Raw genomic sequence first — 8849 nt, forward strand, 5'->3', positions numbered from 1 at the left:
ATCCATTTGGCATCAAGTTTGGGTGAGCCACCTATGAAGTTCGATAAATCCTCACTATGGCCTGTTTCTTCTCGGTAATCAAGCTCGAGGAAGGAAGAACCACGTGGCAGAGGACAGTGAGGCGAAACAACAATGGCCATCCAATTTTGGGCAGTTCCACTAAAATTGAGGAAGACATGCCCGGGTATGGATATGCGCATCGTTGTTTGAAAAAATATAAAAAAGGGATATAGTGTTGTTACTTTGTTTTGGTAGTGGTACAAAATTAACAACGACATCTAATTTGTCAATAAGAATTAATGAAAAGTACACCAACAAACAGAAGCATCATGATTATCTTAATGGGAACTAAACCAAGATACCCGAGAAAAAAAGCAGGATAGAAGTATTTATCGACGCCTCTGGATTGACATCAGCATTACTTAAAAGGGACATCACTTTACCATGGGCATTGCTTCATTTAACCAGTGATAGTATTAGATTAGTAGCAGCAATAGGAGCATATGGACAATGACCGCACAACCACCATGTACTTTTTATCGAAAAAACATGTATACCTCCATCAAGGCATAAACCAGGAAAACTTTTTTAGTGTCCTTTCCTCTATAATAGTAAAAAAAAGGTGATGTTGGACCAGCCGATGAACCCTAGATAGTATTGTACATGGGGAGGTGGGGAGTAAACAATATGAAGAAAACCCACAGGAAGCGACCTGGGGAGCTGGACCAGTACAATGAAGCATGAAATCCAAAAGAAATTATACCTGAGGTGGGCGAGATGTCTCTTAGGCAGACGGGTGGGATCTGCCCACACGAAGCAGTGAACAAGGGCGCGGAAGACCTTCGTCTGTGCCAGCGCCAGCTCAGAGAGGACGGTGTGCATCAGCTTCCTCCATCACCGATGGTGACAACGTCAATGCTGCACCTCCTCACCTCCCGCAGCGGACGGGATTCGACCGGATCTATGACCACCGGTGAGGAGAGAGATTGAGTGGACACTGTCATCTTGTTTAGATATGGAGAGGGTGAGAGAGCGAGACGCGAGAAACCCTATCAAACAAGAGGCTATATATACAGTGGAGTAAAAGTCTCTCCATAGCCGTGGTTTTAAATAGAATACGCGTGTTCCCGAAAAAAGAAACGAAAACTGGTGGGCAAAACTTTTTTTAACGTAACAAGAAAGAAAACTCGATCAAAAACACGCCCCCGCTTCCAAGTCGCAGTTTGTATCGCTCACTTGTGGTCCCCGACCCTCCATTATTAAGTGAACAAATTAAAGGGTAAAATTATTACGTACATAAGCTGCCTCTTCGTGTACAAATGCGCTCCATCGTGTACTCGCGGGTATCTCGGAGGCAGAGTGAGTGCATGTACATTTCTTGTACGTCGTACTCCATTTATCTCACTTCATATTGTTTCCCACTCCTATGATATTCCTATCCTCGGAACAAAATGAGGCGGTACTAAGTTTGTGTGTGTGTAGGGAGAACGAGACATCGATGGTGTGTACGGATAGTCGTGAGAGTCGTCGCGCACACACACATAGACATAGACATGCATATCCATGTTTACGTAAAATTCCATCTCCATCTCCAATCATATTTGTCCAACTAGCACATTATTTACGTTATTAAATATATACGCAACAATATTTACGTACAACATCCCTTGTTTGCAAGCGTACGGACGGCTGCCATGCAAACTCCTGACCAACCCGAACCCTCTTCATCACTCGCACGTGCTTCCTGCCCGAAAGGTCAGTGCCGCATTCATGCCCGGCCAGAGCGGACGCGACCTCTCATTGGCACCGGCATTGAAGCGGCACGCTAGCCGAGAGAGCGCTGCCCGTGCCGCTTCCCGGTGCACGCGACTGCTCTGCATTCAAAGGTCGCCATGGCCGGCCACAACATGCATGTAAAAAGTTCTTGGGAGTCTGTGCTACAGCTAGCTGTCCCCACCCTCCTTGTCAATCTCTTCCAGTAGTGCTAGTACTCCATTGCGCGATCCATCAACAAGCAGGCAACAAAGTTACCGTATAGTCGTTTTGCAGTGAGTGGCATGCCGAGCGACCATGTGGGGTGGAGCCGTAGAGGAGGTTGAGACACGAACGCAACATACGTGATTTAAATGTTGGTTTTGCTCGACGGCGCGATCCAACGAAACGAAATGTTGGTTTATTTCCGTTTCCATTTTTTCTCCGGAACTTCCCCTCCAATTCATTCCTACTCCAAGGTTTCCCTGTTACAACATTCCATCAAATACAAAGGAAAACTAACACGCATGCTAATGCATCTCAATGATTCACAGATCATAGCCAATATTTACTTCACAACTAAAGACAAAATTTGTGAGAGTGTGTACTAAAAAAAACTACTCTGGGTCTCTATGCCGTAAACCCTAAACCCTAAACAGGATTTAATTTCCTGGCTAGGTAGAACCTGTCAAAGGAAAGGCGGCTAGCACGCTCGGATCATATGATGCTTTTGTGCAGTTCCATTAAAATCGAGCCGAGCATCCCTGTTGGAAAAGATATTGAAGAAGTGTGATTAGAATAATAGTAGTGGCACTAGTTCATGATTCATAAAATCATCACAAAAAGAAGCCGGTAGAAGTAGAGAAAGATCCACATGGAGATGGAGCTAAGTGGGGAGCCGCGACACACTACAAGAAATATGTCAACTAGTGACCTTTTGTCAGTGACCCTGGAAGAATTGGTCATAGATCTATGACCATTTGAGACCAATTGGTCAAAAGCTGTTCGGGGGGATCCAAACCCTAAACCATTGCGACCATTTTGGTCAGCAAGGTCGTAATTTCCTTACACCAAATGGTCACAAAGAAAACAGGGCTGGCCACTGCCTTATTTCTAGTTGTTAACGACCAAAATAGATGGTCATAGCCTTGTAGATTGTGGTTGGTTGTGATGACTGGATGCCACCTCATCAGTTTTGCCCATGTGTCATGTCCATGTGGCAGTTTTTGCCCTAGGTTGTGAAGCAACCTATATTTCTGTCATTCCTAAAATTCCCAAAAAAAATTCATAAATTGTTTGGATCATATCTTCATCAAATATGTCAAAAACCTTCCTTGCCTAGTTCAAAAATAACTCAACAATATTCATTTTCCTATTCTGTTCATAGCAGAAGTTTGTGAAGGAAGTACCACTTTGGCATGTCCAAATAGTATCCATTTTCTACAGTGCTTTTCTATGCCCAAATAACCATCGTCCACCAAATGCCAGCTCAATCCATTCATTATTTTGAGCCGAGCTTCAACATTTGTAGTTATGTCCAGTGTGGTAGTTTGCAAAGCAAGTACCACCTAGGCTCCTCCTTTTGAGCTGAATATTTGTGAAGACGGTCTTCTTAGTAACTGATCATCCTCGGCCAAAACTCACGCCCATTAGCCATGTACATTTCCCGTACCGCTAATCAAACACTTGGCTGCTAATTCATGTTTGAGCATCGATCGGTCTCCTCGTGAGAATGTTATGTTGTGATTTTCTTACTAGCACCTACCTGGGGAGTGCCCAACCCACTAGACATGCCTAGGCCGCCCAGAACACATGGCAACGCCACGGTCACGCGGTGACCACGCGGCGGGCATGCGAGCTTACACGCTCTAGAGTTGGGGCCCTCGGCCACCGTCCAAACCTCGATGTCTTGCCATCAAACCATGTATTTCTGATTAAATCGATACTTATTTACCTAGAAATGATTTTTGGAAAAAATAAAGAGCAAACAATGAGGCAGCTGCAGTTCAAATTTGACCCGCTTCCAACTGAATCGACGAGAATTTGTCTTTTTCACCAGAGGAGGATCAAAAAATTTGACACCCAACCATTTTGTCAATTGTGCATTAAATATGGCCTAGTATTTTATAAAATTGATTAGGTCCAATTTTGCAACAAATATATGGTAGGTCCTTCACAAAAAAAACTCATTTCAAGCACTCGAAAAATGGAAAATGGTTTTTTCGTCCAAAGAAAATGAAAACTTCCTTAGGCAACATTGTTTGCCATTCCAATATGCACCCTTGCGCACGATATGAGATCATTTGAACAAACTATGCCATGAATGTGGCCATAAGATTGATCATTTGGCTTGAAAGCCATGAATCTTCACACTTGATAGCTCATTTCTGAGAACACTTTTTTAAAATAATTACCGTATTACAAGTTTATTAATTTTCCTGGAAACTTGGTCTCATATAATGACACAATGCGAAGGTTTCCCAGTTTTTCGATTTTTTTTGAATTTTTTATGCCTGTTTCAAAATGAGGTCAAAACGGCGGGCTTGACCGTTCCTAGCTAGTGGTTGAATCTTGAAATTTTTTTGGTGTTTTTATGATTAAATAGATACTTATGTACCTAGAAATGATTTTCGAAAAAAATAAATAGCAAACTACGAGGCAGCTTCAGTTCAAATTTGACCCGCTTCCAATTGAATCGGCGGGAATTTGTCTTTTTCACCAGTGGTGGATCAAAACTTTTTACACCCAACCATTTGGTCAATTGTGCATTAAATATGGCCTAGTATTTTATAAAATTGATTAGGTCCAATTTTGCAACAAATATATGGTAGGTCCTTCACAAAAAAAACTCATTTCAAGCACTCGAAAAATGGAAAATGGTTTTTTCGTCCAAAGAAAATGAAAACTTCCTTAGGCAACATTGTTTTCCATTCCAATATGCACCCTTGTGCACGATATGAGATCATTTGAACAAACTATGCCATGAATGTGGCCATAAGTTTGATCATTTGGCTTGAAAGCCATGAATCTTCACACTTGATAGCTCATTTCTGAGAACACTTTTTTAAAATAATTATTGTATTACAAGTTTATTATTTTTCCTGGAAACTTGGTCACATATAATGACACAATGCGAAGGTTTCCCAATTTTTCGATTTTTTTGAATTTTTTATGCCCGTTTCAAAATGCGGTCAAAACGGCGGGCTTGACCGTTCCTAGCTAGTGGTTGAATCTTGGAATTTTTTTGGTGTTTCTATGATTAAATAGATACTTATGTACCTAGAAATGATTTTTGGAAAAAATAAATAGCAAACTATGAGGCAGCTTCAGTTCAAATTTGACCCGCTTCCAACTGAATCGGCGGGAATTTGTCTTTTTCACCAGAGGTGGATCAAAACTTTTTACACCCAACCATTTTGTCAATTGTGCATTAAATATGGCCTAGTATTTTATAAAATTGATTAGGTCCAATTTTGCAACAAATATATGGTAGGTCCTTCACAAAAAAAAACTCATTTCAGGCACTCGAAAAATGGAAAATGGTTTTTTCGTCCAAAGAAAATGAAAACTTCCTTAGGCAACATTGTTTGCCATTCCAAGATGCACCCTTGTGCATGATATGAGATCATTTGAACAAACTATGCCATGAATGTGGCCATAAGATTGATCATTTGGCTTGAAAGCCATGAATCTTCACACTTGATAGCTCATTTCTGAGAACACTTTTTTAAAATAATTACCGTATTACAAGTTTATTATTTTTCCTGGAAACTTGGTCACATATAACGGCACAATGCGAAGGTTTCCCAATTTTTTGATTTTTTTGAATTTTTTATGCCCGTTACAAAATGCGGTCAAAACTGCGGGCTTGACCGTTCCTAGCTAGTGGTTGAATCTTGGATTTTTTTGGCGTTTCTATGATTAAATAGATACTTATGTACCTAGAAATGATTTTTGGAAAAAATAAATAGCAAACTATTAGGCAGCTTTAGTTCAAATTTGACCCACTTCCAGCTGAATCGGCGAGAATTTGTCTTTTTCACTAGAGGTGGATCAAAACTTTTGACACCCAACCATTTTGTCAATTGTGCATCAAATATGTCGTAGTATTTTATGAAAATGATTTGGTTCAGTTTTGCAACAGATATATGGTAGATCCTTCACAAAAAAACCTCATTTCGGGCACTCGAAAAATGGAAAATGAATTTTCCGTGCAAAGAAAATGAAAACTCCCTTTGGCAACATTGTTTGGAATTCCAAGATGCACCCTTGTGCACAATATGAGATCATTTCTTTGAATTTTTCATGTGAAAAAGTAGAAATTGACCCCCCCACAAAAAAACTCATTTCTCGTAACAATTTTTCAAAGATATTTTTCTTATTCCAATTCCAAGTTTGTTAGTTTTCCTAAAAACTATGTCACATTTGGTGACTCAATGAGAATGTTTCTTTTTGAATTTGTCATATCATAAAATTGTTTCTATGATTCAACACCTTTGTTGGAAAAATATGGTTCAACACCTTATTTTTAGTCGATTGTGACCAATTTAGAAGGTCATAACATATACTGGGTTCTGATTGGTCCTTGGACATGTCACGCGGATCGTGCTCAAACACCGTCGGATGCTCTCGGATCCGATGGCAGCCCTTTCTCCGTCACCCCCTCCCCCCTTTTATCTCAAAAAAAAGAAAAAAGAAAACTCCCTCACCCTCTCACCCCACGAACCCTAGCGCTCCTTCTCCCTCACGCGCTCCCTCTCCCCTCGTCTCCCACATCACCGCCGCCACCCCACCGATCCCACCCCTCCCTGATTCAGATCCGCCCCCGCCGCCCGTGCCCGCGCTACTCCTCGCCTCCCAGAGGACGGCCGCCGCTCTTCCTTCGCCCGTCCTGGAGGCCTCAGTCGGCGCCCTCCGCCGTAGGGCCACCACGCTCGTCCTTCTCGCCGCAGGGGACAACATCCGGAAGCGCCTGTGCCCGCAGCTGCCGGACAACTACTTCGGCAACGCCATCGTGCGGGACCTCGTGACGGTGCGGGTGGGGGACGTTTTGTCACAGCCGCTGGGGTTCGTGGCGGAGCGGATCAAGCGCGTGGTGGCGCGGGTGGACGACGCGTTTGTGTGCTCCATCATCGAGTACCTGGAGCTGGACTCTATAGGTACCCCCTTCGTCTCAAGGTAGGAACTCCCTGATTCGACCCCCCTCTCTTTGGATTTGATTTGGCGCTGCTTGACGAACCTTCTGTTGGTGCTACGCAGCACGTGGCCATGGCTGCCTGCCTTCAGTCCTTGGTCACGAGGCTTCTCCAACCGGCGCGTCCTCTCAGCGAGTGGCCATGGAAGGTGAGGGACTCCTCACTCCTAGCTAGCTGCCTCTCCCCTCCCGGCTACATTCATGGAAGGTGACTGACTTGTAAGTATGTGTGTATGTGTTGGTCCTCTGTGTTGCTGCTGCTGCTACCTGGATGCTGATGCTGATGTGTGCTCATAGTGTAAGTCCATCCATTATCCGATTGTTTGTCAGCTTCAGTTAACCAGTCGACTGTTTTATTTTCTGTCACTCACAGAATTGATGTTTCGCCTAATTGATTGCAGGCTCGCTCGACTTGCCTGCATCTTCTCCACCACCATACTTTTGCAGAGCCTGGTAAGCTAGCTTCTGTAACTCTTGTTTCAGTTACTCGCTGTCTACTTCAGTAACTCTGAGACACTCTGGTTGCACATTCTATTCATTTCTGCACTTGGTTCATGCCGTTACTCTGCCTATGTATTGTGGGAGCACTTGTGCTCAAGAGGTATGGAATGGAATGTGTAAAAATTGGTGTGCCATACATGCTGCTCAGGTGCTGAATTGGCTAACTAAAAGCCACTATTTGATAGAAGAACATCTATGTTCTTCTGATGGTTCTCACTCTGTTTGTTTACAGACTCTGCTTTAGGAAAGTCTCACAGTACAGTACTACTAGTAGATAAGATACTCCTTAAACTTTGGATCAAGTAAACTGTCTCATATAGTTTATGCTCCTCAAACTTCACAGTACAGTACTACATTTTTATGCTCCTCAAACTTCACAGTACAGCACTACATTGTTATGCTCCTGTTATCTCAACTCTTATAGTATAATGAATCAAGTAAACTAAAAGCACCACCCTGTTCTGTCTGTGCAGACTGACCTCCGCTTCCAGAACCATGCGGTGCTGGCCCTTTAGGAGGCTGCAGAGGCCTACCTGGTGGGTCTCTTCGAGGACACCAACCTGTGCGCCATCCATGCTAAGCGCGTGACCATCATGCCCAAGGACATTCAGCTGGCTAGGAGGATCCGTGGCGAGAGAGCTTAAGGTGCAATCAACATACAATTTTGCTCAAATAGTCAAATGTTTCCTTGATTCTGTAGGATTAGTGTGTCCTGTTGCTTGTTGCTAGCTTTAGGATCTAACTTTTGGTTGTTGTTTTGGTTATGTAGGCCAAGGGAAATGACTACCGTTCGAGGGTGTCTGGTCTGGGAGCTCGTGAAGAAGAACAACTGCTTCTTGATAAAATAGTTCGGTAACAGCAACGCCAAGGTGCGGTTCAGCAAGGAGCCCAACAACCTCTACAATGTCCACTCCTACAAGTTCTCGAGTCCGTAGCTCTTTGCAGTATTTTTAACCCTTTTGTTTGCAAGTGTCTCTGCAAGGAGCTAACTTGTTGTGGGGCTGATGTGGTTTCAGGCTTGGCGAACAGCAAGACCGTGGTGGTCCAGCCATCAGCGGGAGAGGACAAGGGAGTTGTCCTGTCCACGACCAAGACCAAGAAGCAGAACACCCCTGCCAAGCTCCAGCACAAGACTCTGATGCGCAAGGAGTTCCGCAAGACGGCCAAGTCTATCAAGAATTAGGTATTACAACTTGTTGTCTTGAGAAGTCACTTTGTTCTGCAAGTCGGACATAACTTCAGAAAAGTCTGATGCTTGCTGGGGCTGTTCGCTTAATTATGCAAAGTTTGAAAAGCTTGAGACTGATCTTCTAGTGCTAAGTTTTGAACACTAACTTTAATTTATGTTCCTGCAGGAAATGGACTGATTCCTTTGAAATTCCCATGTTGTAAATAGTCCCTT

At 43.3% G+C, this 8849-nt stretch overlaps 1 pseudogene; it reads left to right on the forward strand.

The window, feature by feature from the left end:
* Positions 1-8226: 8226 nt before the first annotated feature.
* LOC123040587 (60S ribosomal protein L28-2-like) lies at positions 8227-8630 on the forward strand (annotated as a pseudogene).
* Positions 8631-8849: the final 219 nt, after the last annotated feature.

The sequence above is a fragment of the Triticum aestivum genome, chromosome 2B (assembly GCF_018294505.1).
Source record: "Triticum aestivum cultivar Chinese Spring chromosome 2B, IWGSC CS RefSeq v2.1, whole genome shotgun sequence".
Lineage (NCBI taxonomy): Eukaryota > Viridiplantae > Streptophyta > Magnoliopsida > Poales > Poaceae > Triticum > Triticum aestivum.